Genomic DNA, 17,810 nt, shown 5'->3' on the forward strand with positions numbered 1-17,810 from the left:
ATGGACGTTTTTGAGTTTTTTGGTTTTGGTTCTTTAATTTTTATATAAAGGAGACAACTTTTTATGTCCTAAAATATCCTTTCACAACTCATTAATTTACATAACTTCCGTCTAGAGTATGGGTACCCCAGCTAGTACTTTGTAATAATAGTATTAAGCATTGGTTTCTGCTAGATCCTAGTGCGACTATTAACGAATTTGGCCTATAATAAAAAATATACTTGGTGTACAAATGGGAAGAAAACAATTGTTTGTTCATGAAATAATAAGGGGGATGTATCCCCTTTACCACGATGTAAATTTTGTTTACGATAATTAGTGTCCTTTCAAACTTTGCTTCAATCCATAAAGGAAAGGTACCATATTTGTGTATACTTAACAAATCACGACGTTTTGATCAGTGTTTTTTTCAGGTAGTGTTGCTGTAAAATTAGGGTTAAATGTGAAACATTTTAAGAAAGGTTAACCTTTTACTTAACAAATATATAAATACACAAGTTACGTGAGTTCAATCACAAATATTTTACCCTCCTTAAACCTGCTCCCGACATGACTTAATTAAGAAAGTTAAGAAACGTTTGGCATAAGCATTATAATTGCACCTTAAAAAGTATAATACACAGAACAATGATACGAAGCTACTGGTTGAAACCATGGGTTTGCAGAAATTTGCTCTTGCTATAAATTAGAAGTTTATTAATTATCACCATTCTCATCAATATGTGATAGTTTGGATTACACAATCCATGCTACAGAAGATGGAAAATTGCTACATTACTACTCCTAACGACACGCTACCATGTGTCTCGATAAGTCATATCGCAACTGGCCTGATCAGCCCTGGGATTGGCAAATGGCCTAGTCAGCGTTCGATATAGCGCATTTAGCAGGTTTGATATATTGTTAAACACTCTTCTTTACTTTTGCCATACGTTATTATAGCAAGGTTGACATATTGTTAAACATTATTCTTTACTTTCACTTATACGTCATAATAGCAAGGTTGACATATTGTTAAACATTATTCTTTACTTTCACTTACACGTCATAATAGCAAGGTTGGCATATTGTTATACATTTGTCTTTCCTTTCACTCATACAGTATTATAGCAAGATTGATATATTGTTAAACAATGTTCACTAATATATTGTAATAGCATGGTTGACATATTGTTATACATTCTTCTTTACTTTCACTCATACATTATTATAGCAAAGTTGACATACTGCTAAACATTCTTTTTACCTTCACTCATACGTTATTATAGCAACGTAGGCATATTGTTATACACCCTTCTTTACTTTCATTCATACAGTATTATAGCATGGTTTACATATTGTTATACATTCTTCTTTTCTTTCACTTATACGTTATTATAGCAAGGTTGACATATTGTTAAACATTCTTCTTTACTTTCACTTATACATTATTACAGCAAGGTTGAAATATTGTTAAACATTCGTCTTTACTCTCATTCATAAGTTATTAGAATTTGTACTTTCAAAATTGATTAACTTGATAGATTTTGAATGAAAATTGTTACAGAAAATAAACAGAAAATTTTTTATTATAATAACCAAGGATAAAACAATATAAAGTGAATTCAGTTTCAAATTTAAAGAATGACAAAAACACACTAATCCTAATAATTATTAATATGAGCTAATAATATTTAAAACTCTGTTTTAAGAATTAGAGCGACATTTAAGAAGACCAAAGTTGCCTAATAATTATATCATGTAGTTTTACTGAACAAAGTTCAAAATAATCAATAAATCATTTACTGACGAAATAAGTCTAAAAATGTAAAATATAATCGTTTAATTCTTAGCTTTAAAGTCGTCATTGTACTCATTGTAGCTGGAAATTAGATGTACATGAGCTATACAATAAGTCTTTAATACTTCACAATTTCAAAGTTGAAGAAAATAAGAGACATTATAAAAAAAAAATTAAAATCATAACATGTAGCATTCAGAACTAATGACTATAAACCGCACTATTCAATGATGATTCTATTAAAATATAAATGACGACAACTAAATAGTCAAGACTATCTAAGTATTAAGTGTGCATACAGACAGGCAACGGTTACATATAAAAGCTAAAACTGTAACCGACTAGGCATGTTACACGCAAAAATCTAGTTAGAACCAACTATGCTTTGTTATACCCAAAAGCTAATGAGGGTCAACTAGGCTGGCATCTCTTACTCAAAAGCTACTAATGGCCGACTTTCACTGATACACCAAAAAGCTAGACATCACCAACCAGACATTATTACACTGACAGTAAACATAAAATAGGCGGTACTCGACTCGTAATCTGAAGGTCGCAGATTCGAATCCCCGTCACACCAAACATGCTCCCTATCAGCAGCGGGAGCGTTATAATGTGACGGTCAATCCCACTATTCGTTGGTAAACGAGTGGCCCAATAGTTGACGGTGAATGGTGATGACTAGCTGCCTTCCGTCTTGTCTTACACTGCTAAATTAGGGACAGCTAGCACAGATAGCCCTCGTGTAGCTTTGCGCGAAATTCAAAAACAAAAAAACCTAACTAGTCCTAGATATTAAAGTTACAAGTATACAAGAAGAACTAGTACTAGATACTAATGCAATGCCATGCGCTAATCAGTCATTATACAAATCATTTACAGAGTCAAAAGAGCATGTTTTTTTCAGACAATTAAGGTTATTCTAGATAAAAATGAAAAAAAAATATGGATCTCTATTTTTGCATGCTACAACAAAATTAATGTTGGACTGTTTAATTAGGTTTTAAACTGCCTTGTCCTACCTATAGCACAGCAACATGTATGCGGACTTAAAATTATAAAAACTTGGATTCCGTACCAGTGGTGGGCAGAGCACAAATAGCCCATCGTTTAGCTTTATGCATAATTCCAAATAAACAATATAATGAATCTTTGTTTTATTTATTTCAGTCTGTAATTATGATCGGCTGTGAAATATGTTTGACGTTTTAGCTGACCTAGTAGGAATGAGAGGTTCTTATCAATGTGTTTGTGAGTATCCTAAAATATCTGGCTTATTTAAAAAAAAAACGGATGTTAATATATTGTTATCATCATCTTCATTGACAATAGAACACAGAAGTAGATCGTGAACTAAGTAATATGGATTTTATTGTAAAAGTCAAAGAAATAACTTCAATTAACACATTGTTGTACCTCTTAACTGCCTTTGATAACAGGTATGTTCAGCTACTTCCTGTGTCTGCTTCCGGTCCTAATTGTCTATAGCGGTCTTTCAATTGCGAAAGAGAACGCATTAATGAACAACTTCAGCTGCGACGAAACCTGACGTGTAATTGGGTCGAGCTTCAACTCATCTGAGTTTGCGCGTGCCTCTCAAAAACATTTAGGAGACCCAGAAGACAAGTTCTTCGCTTTCTAGTCACATAGAGGTTGTGGAATGCAGTTTGCCTCCAAGGTCATTTATAGAGCCGTTCGTCTTTAAACTTGATCGTGAAGAATAGTAGTTATACCACTGAGTCCAAATAGACTAGGCAGTGTTAGAAACAGAAAAACCTGTTCATCATAAAGAAAGCTTTAAGTGTGGACCAGAAAATATCATCATCTGAACTAAGTCAGTTCGTGTATAACCATCAGAAACTTATTGTTTTATATCTTTAATATTATAATGTCTCTTAATCAACCAGAAACAACGTTAATCTTCTAAAATACAGAGAAAACTAAGCTTCGTTATTCACACAAAAGCAACTATTTTTTGAGTAGAAAACACCCGACGAATATCGTCCACAATGGCTAACTGGACATTCTTGGAAAACTCCACCTCTGAAAACATTTCTGAAGAACTTATGAAAGATATTCCTCGTGAAAATGTTTTCATCCTTCCTTGGTGGAAACAGACTCTCTGGAGCTTAGTGTTCGGAGGCATGGTACTAGTGGCCACAGGTGGCAATTTGATCGTCATCTGGATAGTCTTAGCTCACAAACAGATGAGAACGGTCACCAATTACTTCCTAGTCAATCTTAGTTTAGCAGACACCATGGTATCTACTCTGAATGTCATCTTTAATTTTACTTACATGTTGAACACAGACTGGCCCTTTGGTTGGGTTTATTGTAAGATCTCCAATTTTATCGCTATTGTCTCTGTGTCTGCAAGCGTCTTCACCTTGATGGCTATATCAATTGACAGGTAAGTTACTTTAGTAAAACACTATCATGGCTAGAAGTTTGTGTTCTGTAAATAACGTTGTTTTTCAGTTATCGTGTACTTTCTAGTGTATTAAAATTTCTAAAAAAATATTTATATTTTTACATTTGGTTTTCTTTGTATTTTGCTGTTGTCCATATTTATTTGATGAACAGAAATTTTTAAGTAAAACCTATTTCTAAAACCTGTTTCTAAACATTAATAATAGAAATCTGAAACAATTACTGAAGTATTCGTATTAAAGTTCACAATAAGTATTTGAGTAGATCATTAAGAAATATGTTAGCCCTTATTTAAGTTCAAGTGTCACAAATTATACGTTAATGGAAATTAACTATGATTATTAGAAATAAAACATTCTTAAACAGTTGTGTTGTAGAATAATTACAAATTAATGGTAATCACTGTGCACTGTTTTTTAATTAATTAACCAAAATTGATAAAAAATGTAAGGTTTTCCTTAATCAGAGACTACAGAATATTATGTGAAAGAATTTACTGATATTTATTCCTAATGTGTCGAGACTCCAACTAGGACCGTATCGCATTACTTTGAAATCTCATAAATACTTCAATGTGATTCTATTACTGTACTGTAATTTACTGTAGCAAAGGTTCAAACCTCTTGTCTCTGAAACACCAACGAACATTTCTTTATAATAAATTCCGGACATCCTGTATACTTCTGTTAAAATACTATGTCAAAAAAACTCTTTAATCATGTGCTATTCTTCAGTTGTAATAAATAGTCAGTTAAAATATAAACATGAAATGAAAAAATATGAATATCTATTTTTGCATACTACAATAAAATTAATGTACTGTCTAACACAACAAGAAACTCAAACTGAGTGCCAACTGAGAGAAAGTGCCGAGTGTATGAACATCTGTTTATTTTGTTATGTCAAGTTGAATTCATGTAGCTATTTCGTAGCGCCAGATGAGAAACAAACAGAAATATGAACGTTTGTATTTATTGATTTTGTTACGTGAGGTAGTGACAGCTGGTTCTGTTATTGTTTGACTTCATTTAGTTATGCTTCAGTGCCAGTTTAGAAACAACTAGGATTGTAAATGTTTGTATTTATTGATTTTATTTCAGATAGTTGATACACAATTGATTTCGCAAGTGTTTCAATGTCTACATTTAATGATTTTGCCATACAGAGATAGTAAATGTTTGTATCTAATGATTCTGTTGTGTAGATATCGATGAGACACGATTTTTATTTTGAATATTTTATTTATTTGTTTTTGATAGAGAAACATGAACAACATAAGCAAAGGAGATATATTTGTATTTACATATCTTTCACAAAATAAAGTTGATAAACATTTGAATCATTGAATTTTTAGATGTGAAAGTGACTTATGAGGCAACGTTAAAAGATGCATTCGATCTGAGAAGTGTGGTGGAACTCTCGTAGCTATTTTTCATTACATTTGAAATCTGTGATAGAGTAGTTAAGGGAACAAATTCTTCGAAAGTTAAGAACAGTTTTCTCCTGTTTCATTGTTGGTAAGATTACGTGTTATAAAAAGTATTTCTGATGTAGATGAAGTTAAAACAATTGACAGTTCGCATGTTTTTAATGTGAAAGCAACAGAGACAAGTGACAAAGTACTTGCCAATGATCTAATAACATCTGAGACAAATGACGAAATATTTTCTTTTGATATAACAACGGCTGAGACAACTTACACAGTTATAGCTTGCAGTGAATACACAATATTATGGTAAAGAAATAATTTAGTCACAATTTTAACAAAATTTTGCTTACAATGTAAATACAAGTTATAGAATAGTAATGTCGAGAGTATTGATAGACAAATAAAAAAAAGGACATGTTGTGCGCAATGAAAGTAAAGTATCAAAACGTATAAATGTGATGTGATAAAAACACTTCTTTAAACCTCGCTATACGTCTTGTTATTATTATAGTATACATAGTTTCTATGTGGTCCTATTTACACAGTCTGGGGAAGATCGAACTTTTCAGTTAGTTTAAGATACCTGTCCTTGCTTAATTGCACATGAGAAAAACGTTCGTGTCCTTACGTACTATCTTTCTAATGAGTTTTTAAAATATAACACTCGAATTAAAGAAAGCTTTACGCTGTTAGTTACGGTTTGTGTTTCGGCAGACCATTCCTGAATAAATTGTAGAGCGAAACGTTGAGTGTCCAAATGAAGAAAATAACAAACTGGTGTAATAAGATCGTTTATTTACAATATTAAAACGCCTTCTATGCACCACTATGCATTACACAAATTAAATGAAGCATAAAACTAGTTGAAGGTCGTTAAAGAAAACATTTACTTTTTACTATTCGCTGATATTCGACAGAATGCCTCAAGCTTACCACTAAGCCACCATATCAAATATATTTGGAACATGTATCAAATGCGTATGGAACATTCTGTACAAGAATATAGATATATGTATGTGTGTAACACATTGCATAATCAGTTACAATTCAGCTGCTTGAACAGGCGTTAATAAGAAACTATGAAACGCTCATAGGTAGCCAGTTGTAACTACTTGACGTAACAAAATCAATAAATGCAAACGTCCTTTTACTTTATGTTCTCGTTTTGATAAGTATTGTTTTTACTGCAGATTAAGTTTTAAAGTATTATTTTTGGACTATATGTGCTCTGCCAACCACGTGTATCGAAACCCGAATTCTAGCGTTGTGCGTCCGCAAACATACCGCTGTGCTACTGGGGGGCTAACTGAAAAGTAAAGCATATACATAACTCGTACTGAAGATTGTTTTTTTTTTTTTTAAGAATTTCGCTCAAAGCTACACGAGGGCTATCTGCACTAACCGTCCCTAATTTAGCAATGTAAGACTAGAGGGAAGACAGATAGTCATCATCACCCACCGCAACTCTTGGACTACTCTTTTACCAACGAATAGTGGGATTGCCTGTCACATTATAACGCTCACACGGCTGAAAGGACGAGCATGTTTGGTGCGACAGAGATTCGAACCCGTAACCCTCAGATTACGAGTCGAACGCCTTAACCTACCTGGCCATGTCGGACCCGTACTGAAAGATAGACATGTTTACAGATATTTCTCAGTGACAGCTATAATATATACATTTTTAAAGTATAGATTTATATTTCATGTTCAACAGATTTACAGACAGCTTGCTCGTAAACCAGACAAACAATAAAAGACACACAATGTTTATTCTCAGATCGTACAATTTTAATTATTAGGAGCTGTGATAAAAGCAATAGGCTGGTTATTTCTAAAAACCTTTTATAGCACCAGTCATATGTTAGTACTCTTGTATTTTATTTTTTTTTATTTTAAAACGCCAACACTTTGGGTGGTTTGCTGCGCAGAATAGTAATTTTCAATGCATGACTTCCTCAGAAGACGAAAATAACGAAAAAGTGAAACGAAAAGTATCACATGGAAAAATAGATAATGAAATACAAAATGTCTCAGTTAAATAATTTCGGCTTAGTTATAATAAAATAATAAATATTTTAACCGATGTTTTATGCCAATCTGTGTTGTTCAGGTGTTTTTTGAAATATTATCATAATTGCCCTCTATTTGCTATTTAGACCTTATAATGCTCATTTTCAAAGCTGGTGTGCCACGTAGCATAAAGTGACCTTTAACAAACACGTTTGTGTATTTATAAGCGTATATATATATATAGGCCTAATATTTTATCGTTTTTATTATTCATTTAATTATTGCTTAGTTATAATAATGTACTTTGTTTTGTATTGATGTATAGATAAATGTATGTAATGTATATATTGTAGATATATATATATATAAACGCTCATGCTGTGTAAATTATTTTACATTTTATTTTCAAAATAATTTTTATATGTTATCCTACATCAACCATAAAGCTCTCCAGTAGCTCAGTAGTAAATCTGAAGGATTATGACACGAAAAAAAAAAAACGGTTTTCTTTATCATTGTTAGGCACAGCACTGACAGCACATTGTGTAGCTTTGCGCTAGGCTACAAACAAACACATGAATCAAAACTACTAAATCAGTACCTCTAGAACTGCTTGATATTAATAATAAATACTATTAATAATATCCAACTAATTAAATTTTCTTATAAATAAACACTTTATAAATTACTAATATTCTGGTTTCAGTTTTTAACTGCTGTTTTTACTATAATTATTTGTCCACTACAATAAAGAAAATGCAAATACTAATTACTTATCTAACCACAATATTTACAATACAATATGCTCTTATTTTGTTTTAAATGTACGTAAAACATGCATTCTGTATGTGTATGTATATGATATAACATCACATAAACTATTACTTCCGACAGATTTTCTATCATTGGAGAGGCGTTGTTTGGAGAGGCGTTGTTTGAGGAGTTTGTTGCTAGTTTGTAAAATTGAAACTTTTCTATTTAACCTGTGTTTTATTATCTTAATAATCTTACCAGCGTCACACGCTCGTGAACCCTATTTTGACTCTTTTATTTATTATTTTATTGTATTTTGTGTTCAGAAAAACTATATGTTTGTTCGATAAACATTCTAATATCCTATATGCGTCACTATTATCTTTCATAGAAAAAAATGCATTCTATTGCGCTATGCATACAATTATGCGTTATTACTTTGTCATATAAGTGTACATAAGTAAATTATTATATTCATATACCAAAATTGCAACGTCTGTTCCTCAAAATAAATAGTGTATACGCTATACATTGTACAACACTAAGGTGTATATATGAATAGGTTACTGAGCTGATTTGTTAAATATATATATATATATACATATGAGTTATTTTTATACGTATTAAATATTTCATAACATCGTATGGCGTATAACATCAGTATTAAAATGCATTGTGACTGAAATATTATGAACAGCGAGCACCCTGAGCTAATGCTTCAATACGTTCTAATTATCATAGGTTTTGATTTTCCGGTCTGTTGATTTAATACATTTAGCATTTCTAAACAGACTGTCAAACAGAATTATCTATGTTGGATTATAATTCCTGGTTTATATAATTTTGTCTAGAATATTATAATGATATAAACAACATCACAGAAAAGCAATAGTAAAAATATAAGTGTAGGTTATTTATCTTAAATCATGTAAGTTTAATTATATTAAGGATATGCTGTGCCTCTGATGTTATTACACCATTAAAACCTCAAATGGGGAATAGACGAAACAAAATAAAATTTATCTGTGTATTTTTCTCTGTATACAGGAGAAATTCTACAATGTATAAAAATAAACATACTATTTTGTCAAATACTGAAGTAATACTATTTGACAGATTTAACCATGAAATATGTTCAAATCGATTATGATACCAGTGTAATATACGTACTTCTTGTACCCATATTATTCGCTACAGCATAGGGTTAATACGAGGTTTGTTCAAAAAATACGCGGACTGTTTGAATTGCTCGGCTCCAGTTGGTTCCAGGGGAATCCGTTTGGTGTCGCTAGGTTCGCACAGATCAGCTGATTACGACGCCATTTCCCGATTGCAGATATCTTCATTTGTGTATTAGCTACGCGGTTTTAAGTGAAGTGCGATTTTTTCGTTTGGCGGATTTCAGAATGAATGACCTAAAAGAGCAACGACTTGTTGTGAAATTTTGTGTTAAACTTGGAAAATCTGCAATTGAAACTTTTGCTATTCTTAACACGGCTTACGGTGATGTTGCTATGAAGCGTACGGCATGTTTCAAGTGGCATGAACGTTTTAAAAATTGTCGACAGTCCATTGAAGATGATGAGCGTCCTGGACGTCCTTCCACGTCAACTGACGACCCACACGCCGACAAAATCAACACCCTGGTGCGGGCAAATCGACGTCTGACTGTCAGAGAGCTTGCTGAAGAGTGTGGGATATCAGTTGGATCTTGTTACGAGATTTTGACCGAAAAATTGAAGATGCACCGCGTTGCTGCGAAATTCAGCCCTCAGAACTCGTGAGTTTTTGGCCAAACACTCAATCACTGTTATTCCCCACCCTCCCTACTCACCTGACCTTGCTCCTTGCGATTTTTTCTTGTTCCCCAAACTCAAAAGACCCCTGATAGGAAGAAGATTTGAGACGATTCCCGAGAGTAAGGCAAATGCGACGAAGGAGCTGGAGGACATTACAAAAAAGGCGTACCAGGACTGTTTCAACAAGTGGAAACACCGTTGGGATAAGTATGTGGGTTGGGGAGGAGAGTACTTTGAAGGGGTTCCAGACCTGTAACTTCTAAATAAAGTACATTTTGTTTTATGACGTCAGTCCGCGTATTTTTTGAACAGCCCTCGTATACGTCTCGTTATCTTATAGAACTTTGTATTGTGCCTTACTGAACTAATCATTTTCACCACATTGAGTTGACAAAAAGAAAACCGCTAACCGCTACAGTTGTAGCTTGGAAACGTGGCGAATACATAACAGTCATTAACAGCACATGAATCAGGAAAAAAAATTCTTTGAGGGCTGGGATTGCCCATGAAACTTTCTTCCTCAATTTTCGGGATTAGCGTAATAAAATTAAAACTAACGCATGTGGGTTCTTAACCTCTCTTATAAGGAACTGTCACTTTTTCCGCGTATATTTTTATACGCATTTAAACAGTTGTGACGTCATTTAAAAGGACTCGTTTTACAAAACACATTCGATTCCCATATAATATTTGAAATGTTTTGAAAAACATTTGCTGGTATTTAGGCGTATGAATAATACGAATTTCTACGTATAAGTACGTTTAGTAACTGACAGAAACTTGTTATTCTGTGACGTACGACTTGTATGCATACCAGGAGGTTTTCCAGCGTAGATAACACCCATAAAACGAAAATTTGAGAATTCATTACAGTACTGTTTCAAGTTGTATAATTATTTTAAAATTATTTTTCAAACATTGAGGTGCTGTGGACACTGATGACATACAAGTTATATCCTGTTACTACTGGCTATTAATTTTTTTTTAACATATTATATCGTAGAACCAATAACCTTACCGATTCTCTAGAATGCTGTATAAAAAGTCATATAAAAACGTTTACTACTTTGCCGTAAGCATAAGTTTCTGGATGAAATTTCAATTTCTCCACATTCTGCCTAATTTATAAATACGATACCACCACTCATGAAATTAATATTCACCTCGTGGATATATCTATGAAAACGGGTAAACTTGATAGGTATCTGATTTGACAACATTAAACTAAAATAATAATAAGCAAAACAAATACAAAGATTTAGAACAATGTCTCCATAAAGAAAATAGTCAATCAGTTTCTTAATTACATGAGTAGATGTACTACGAAGATATAGATCTACATTTCCATTTAAATAAGCATTTTAGCTATAATATTTTCATTATTGTGATAGTTTACGTGTAAACATTGGTTCCAAGAAAGTCTTCCAGTGCTACTATACAGAGTTTATCACTGAGCTTTAAACAATAAATATCATTAGCATCGTACAAACTTCTATTACTTCAGTAAATACTAAAGCACACGTCTACCGTTCTTAATTAAACATTGACATAACAATTAGGTATAGCACAATAAAAAAGTAAACTGAATGGCGTATCTGTAAATTGCTTAATTGTAAAGACCTGTGAAACTAAGAAAACAACCTAGCTTGTATTTCAATCAGAATATTATCAGAATTGAATGGTAATTTCGAACTTATTGATGCCACTTTATACAAATAATATACACAATTTGAAGCTTTTAATAAGCCAGTTTCAGTACACAAACTGTCAAGATAGGATAATTTTAATATAATCCCTGCTAATAATTTTAATACTTCTATTAACTTTTTCGAATCTGGCAATTTAAAGGGAAAATATGTGTTTGTTTATATCCTTTATTTACGTGCCTTTTATATACAAAATTCACAAACTTAGAATCTCCATAGTAACCTCTGAACCAAGTATGCTTAAATAGTGTAGTATTTTTTATATTGTATAATTCTATAAGATCAAATAATATAAACTGAACAAGATTCTCTATTTATGAGCAAATATGTGTTTAAGATTGATAATATTTAGGGAGAAAAATTCAGTAATTTTATTTTAAAAGATTCTATGTTTTAACACGGAAATGAAATTTATTGTTTAAACAGTTATTTTTATGATATAAACTGGAAACTATATGAGTAACATTTCTTGATAACTTTGCTAAAGTAAGTCGCCATTTAAAGTAATGTTTGATTTACACTTTACCAATTCGGGGGATGTGTTAAGACATACATTTAGTTTCACATTCGTAGCTTTTATATAATCTCCAAATTAATTATATCTTGCTCTGGTTGCAGGTATCTAAAGTTGACCAATATTGCACAGGAAAGTTTTGGTTATTTGTACTTAAGAACAAAGCTACACAAAGGGCTATCTGTGCTCTGCCCACCATGTGTATTGAAAACCGTTTTTTAGCGTTGTAAATCCACAAACAAACCACTGTGCTACTGAGGGGAATTTTAGGGGAGAGGGTACATTAAACATATACATATATAAACAATATCAGCACAAGCAGATACATCATATAAATAGGCATAAACAGCATTAAACTCATGAAAATTACTAAGTCCATATGCATACAGTTATTGAGAGGAGGGTCTTGTCCCTCCCTAGTTACAAACCTATCATTTCCAAACATGGCTTTACAGTTTACGGATCGTGGTAAAACTAATTAATTGGGTTAGGTAAATGGGAGGTTACAATCAAATTATTTACACAACACATCGTGAACATTGTTGCTACCGAAATTCGTAATAAACATATATTTCTAAAAACAAGAAAACTGTAAATACAATATTTCTACTGTTTCCAAAGAGGTAACTCTATAAAAACGCTATGTTGGAAAATATATTCTAGTCGCTCTAACAGTAGGTAAAAACAATGTTAAAAACAAGGTTGATTCTAGTATCTTAAGCATTTGAATTAAGTATAAAAATAATTATCCTACTTTAAGTATTTCTAGTACCATCTACTCATGAACTAAGTACAAAAATAATTCCAATATTTTAAGTTTTTCTGGTACCCTCTACTCAAAAATTAACTACAAAAATAATTATCATACTTTAAGTATTTCTAGTACCCTCTACTCATGAATGAAGTACAAAAATAATTCTCATGCTTTAAATATTTCTAGTACTCTCTACACTTGAATTAAGTACAAAAATAATTCTTGAGAGATACAGCTTTCTTGTTATATTTTACATAAAGCGCCCCCAATAACAACCCACGACCGACGGTAGAGATATTATTTTCATTTCCGTGTCTATCTAGGTGTGAACAGTATCACTCAAAACATTTTCATATGATTTTGATCAATTGTTGAGTAGCCCCCTAAGAACCAATCGATTAACGTTTGGAGAATGTAAACTCATTGGTCAAAGTCACACTGAAGACCAATCGCTATCGTTATAGCTATGGTGTCAAAAAGGGACTTGTAAACAAAAATAGGCCAATATTAAAAACCAAATTGAGATAAAAACAGGATATTGGTACCCAGACATACATTTGTGTGTGTGTGAGAGGTGGAGGTGGTGGGTGAGATATTTTAGTTTGTTTGAATCCTGCGAATGAAAAAAAAAACACAATTCGTGAAACAGTTGTATTATCTGAATGCCTTGTTAGTTTTCGTATCCAGAACAGTTGTGTGCTATTTTTCACCAAATATACTAATTTCCAACTAAATTGGTAACTTAGGTTCCTGGTTTTGTTGTAATATAAAACAACTTGGTTCGCAGTTTCAAACATGACCTACCACGATTACTCGACTTCTGCATTTCTGTAGTTTTGAACAAAATCGATTTCCATCAGTTTCTATTTAAAGGAGTCAGTGTAAGCAGCTTGCGTCATAAAACAACTTATAGCAATATAACAACATTCAATAACAGGTTATGTCTGTCGAACAGAATAAATCAACGAACATAGAACTTTAGACATATACATATATTGATTTATTTACAAACAGTTTCACATTTACTGCGTTATTAGAATCATGAGAAAATAGGCAAAGCTCATCATACACATAAATAGATAATGCATAGACAATTTTGTTTATAATAGTTCAATGATAAGTCACTATAAATACAAAGTAATAAAATAAATACTCGTTTGTTACAACTAGAGGTGCGGTGATATACAAATACGATACGAATATCGTAGCGTGAAGCCGTAATACTATTGTGTTCATACGTTGTCGGATACGATACAATTTACATATCTTCACGAAATTTGGCAAGCTTTCAGTGAACATTATAAGTCTTTTGCCCAAAAAAAGAATCAAAATTTCTAATAAAGTAACTAATGTTTTAATATATTGAGTCAAAGTTTGTTTGTTTAGAATTAAGCACAAAGCTACACGATGGGTTATCTGTGCTCTGCCCACCACGGGTATCGAAACCCAGTTTTTAGCAGTGTGAGTCCGGAGACTTCATTGTGCCATTAAAAGGGAGAGAAATCAAAGTAATCACTGTTCTGAAAGTGAAGTTAATTTCGTGTTAAGATTCAAAACACTTTTCTCTATCTAAGAATTAACAACTTTCTTACATGTAATCTCCGAAAAACATCCGAAATAATCTTCCAACATTTTCGATAAACTTTTGTATTTTGTCAAACCGCTGTATCCAGATACTTATCGTATCAACTTTTAACGTATCAGTCCTAACAACTGAACTTTTGATGCAAAATAAATTTTTGAATAAGCATATCTAGAACTAAAAATATTTACTAAAAAGTAACACTTCCAAAACTACATACTTTAAGCAAGACTATTGCATGAAAAAATTTCGTTAAAAATGATTCATAATTTATAATCAGTGCGATACATAAATATCAAACACATGTGTTCTATTTCAAAACGTTATGTTTAGAGTTTTACCAGAATTAACAGAACGTTTCATTGTGATATTTATACGTTCTGTCTTAGAAAATAATGCAAGATTCATCAGTCAGAAAATACGATAAATAAAAAAGACAAAAAGTACAATATAAAGAGAAACTCCTTAAATTCCTTACTAGCTTGTGAAAGCTTTCAACTCTGTAATATTAACAAAACATTTATGTAAAGGCTCAGCATGGCCAGGTGGATAAGGCGCTCGACTAGTAATCTGAGGGTCGTGGGTTAGAATCCCCGTTACACCAAATATGTTCGCCCTTTCAGCCGTGTGGAGTCGTTATAATGGTACGGTCAATCCCACTATTCGTTGGTAAAAGAGTTGTCCAAAAGTTGGCGGTGGGTGGTGATGACTAGCTGCCTTCCCTCTAGCCTTACACTGCTAAATTAGGGACGGCTAGCGCAGATAACCCTCGTGTAGCTTTGCGCGAAATTCAAACAAAACCTTCCTTCTTCCTTTAATCTCCTTTACACCAACAAATCTCACTGAATCAAAGAAACTGTTCACAGTATTACTTCAGCTCCCTATCACCAGGAATTCTCACTGAATCATAGGAACACTGTTTACATTACAAACCTTTTCCGTTTAGTTATTTCCAGCATATCTCACCAGATCACTCAAACATTCCACATATCTAACAAACCCCAGAAACGTTTTAGGAAATGTTGTTTTAAATATTTATAACTTCCAATCAGAGTAAACAATGTACTTACCACAAAAATAAGAATAAACCTAGCTAGCAGTGTACTTTTCTTGCGTTTTTACGCTTTAAGATCAAAATGCATTGTGTCATCGTTGGTCAACGATTGTGTCATCAATGAATTCCAATATAAATATCAACTAAGACACGAAAACAAACACCTGCAAGCTTATACTACAGAAGTATTAACCCGATGACAAACCTAGTCGTATACACAATCCTTTGTTTACGAAGAGTACAGAAACTTTCTAAGTTTTCATCCCAATATTACACATATTGAAAAATACAGTTGAAACTTATCTCTTGATTACTAATTACTGAAAACAAAGTGAAAACTCCAATACGTTATGAAATATTGTAATATTACGTAGACTATCAATATCTTATTGTATAATTCGGTTAGGTGAATAGATACTCTCAAAAATCAACATACAATACAAAATCACATACATTTTATTATTTACACTACTTACATAAGCTGTTATATTTAATTTCATAGAATACACTAAACCGTTGCAATAATGAATCTAAATTCAATTTACCATGTGTTTTAAACGTAGGGATATCGTGCTTATGAATTATTCGTTTTTCTTTACTGTTCATGAAGGACAAATTTTTTCAACTGTAAACGTATTTTCACTAATATTTAGCTGTTAAGGTATAGCCTTGGAAACTAATGAAGAAACGAGAGCAAATTCTACAATTTAAAAAAATTAATAGCCTTGTTCAGTTACGAATATTGAATACTTTTACATATGCATGAAGTAAATATATAAAATTATTACCTTCAATTATAAGAGACACCTTGTTATGTAACCGTACACTTGCAGGCATTCAGAATAATTAATATGGACTTTTAAAAACTGACATTTGAAAACCACTTACTTTGAGTACTTAAAAAGAGCAGCAAATAAAAAAATAAATAAAAAAATAAATAGTTTTGTATTATTTCAAAATATCTGTTAATTTTTGTAACTCGAAAAAATTGTGTGTTTTTTTAACATGCAGAAAACGTGCGTGTATTCTTTTGAAAACTTTTAATTATTACATCTGCTGCTTTCTCCTCTTTTTCAAAGACAAATAAATAAATTAATTACCAAACTAAAATAAACATTTATTTTCAGTTTATTTCCCTCTCATTCATAAGAACAAAATAGTATAAACTTCTATTAATTCTAAATATTTCACCAAATAGATGGATAAGTAAATAATGACAACACACATCAAAAGATATTCGCGCTGTTTGATGGTTAAAGCTTATTTAAGGCTCAACCGTGACATTTTAAGATTTTGTGCATAAAACTAGAGCACGCTAATGGCAATAAAAAAGTTAAATTCAGATTTTATTTTCTATTTCAGGATTTTCTGACAATTTTAATAATTATTCATGAGAAAATCAAGCAATTTTGATTTGTTGTGTATAATGCAGAGAAGTTTCTTATCCTGTTTTTAGGATTAGATGGTGAAGAAATTAAGAATATTAATTTTTATAAATTTTTGGTCACGGATCGCTGATAGGCCTCCAAGAAATTTAAAGTAGTTCGCAAAAAGGCTTAAGTTTAGATAACAGTTTTTAATTTTAAAAGTTACAAAACGGTAAAATTATCATGCAAACTACATAATACCTCGTAAAATACTAACTGTAAATTGACGAAGAATTAAAAAAATAACGTAGTATTTTAACAGAATTTACTGCCGTAATTATATTATATTTTTCATTAAATTGGTCGAGCTGAATAGGAATATTAGTTGATTCACTGTGAAAAAAGCAGCACTGGCAATATTGTCTGCAGTGCGCAGCGAAGTACGTTTCACGTGCCATCCATTATCACGCTCATAAACTCAGCAACTATTAAACAACGTGCCATCTTTGTAATACGTTTTTAATTTTCTGCTGTAGGCCGAGGGAAATTTCTTAAAGTTTAGGTAGATTGTATTACTAAAAAAGGTTGAAAAGTGAAAGTTTAGTTACATTTTACCAGTTATGTTTGAT

The 17,810-nt window shown here is 32.0% G+C and overlaps 1 pseudogene across 1 annotated transcript in view; it reads left to right on the top strand.

Annotated features, from left to right (window-relative positions):
• Positions 1-3,199: 3,199 nt before the first annotated feature.
• Positions 3,200-17,810, top strand: part of LOC143246332 (tachykinin-like peptides receptor 99D) — a 49,468-nt pseudogene continuing 34,857 nt past the window's right edge. Inside the window, exon 1 of the transcript XR_013025918.1 lies at positions 3,200-4,190. The product of XR_013025918.1 is annotated as a tachykinin-like peptides receptor 99D (transcript). The remainder of the gene's footprint in view (positions 4,191-17,810) is intronic.

The sequence above is a fragment of the Tachypleus tridentatus genome, chromosome 3 (assembly GCF_004210375.1).
Source record: "Tachypleus tridentatus isolate NWPU-2018 chromosome 3, ASM421037v1, whole genome shotgun sequence".
Lineage (NCBI taxonomy): Eukaryota > Metazoa > Arthropoda > Merostomata > Xiphosura > Limulidae > Tachypleus > Tachypleus tridentatus.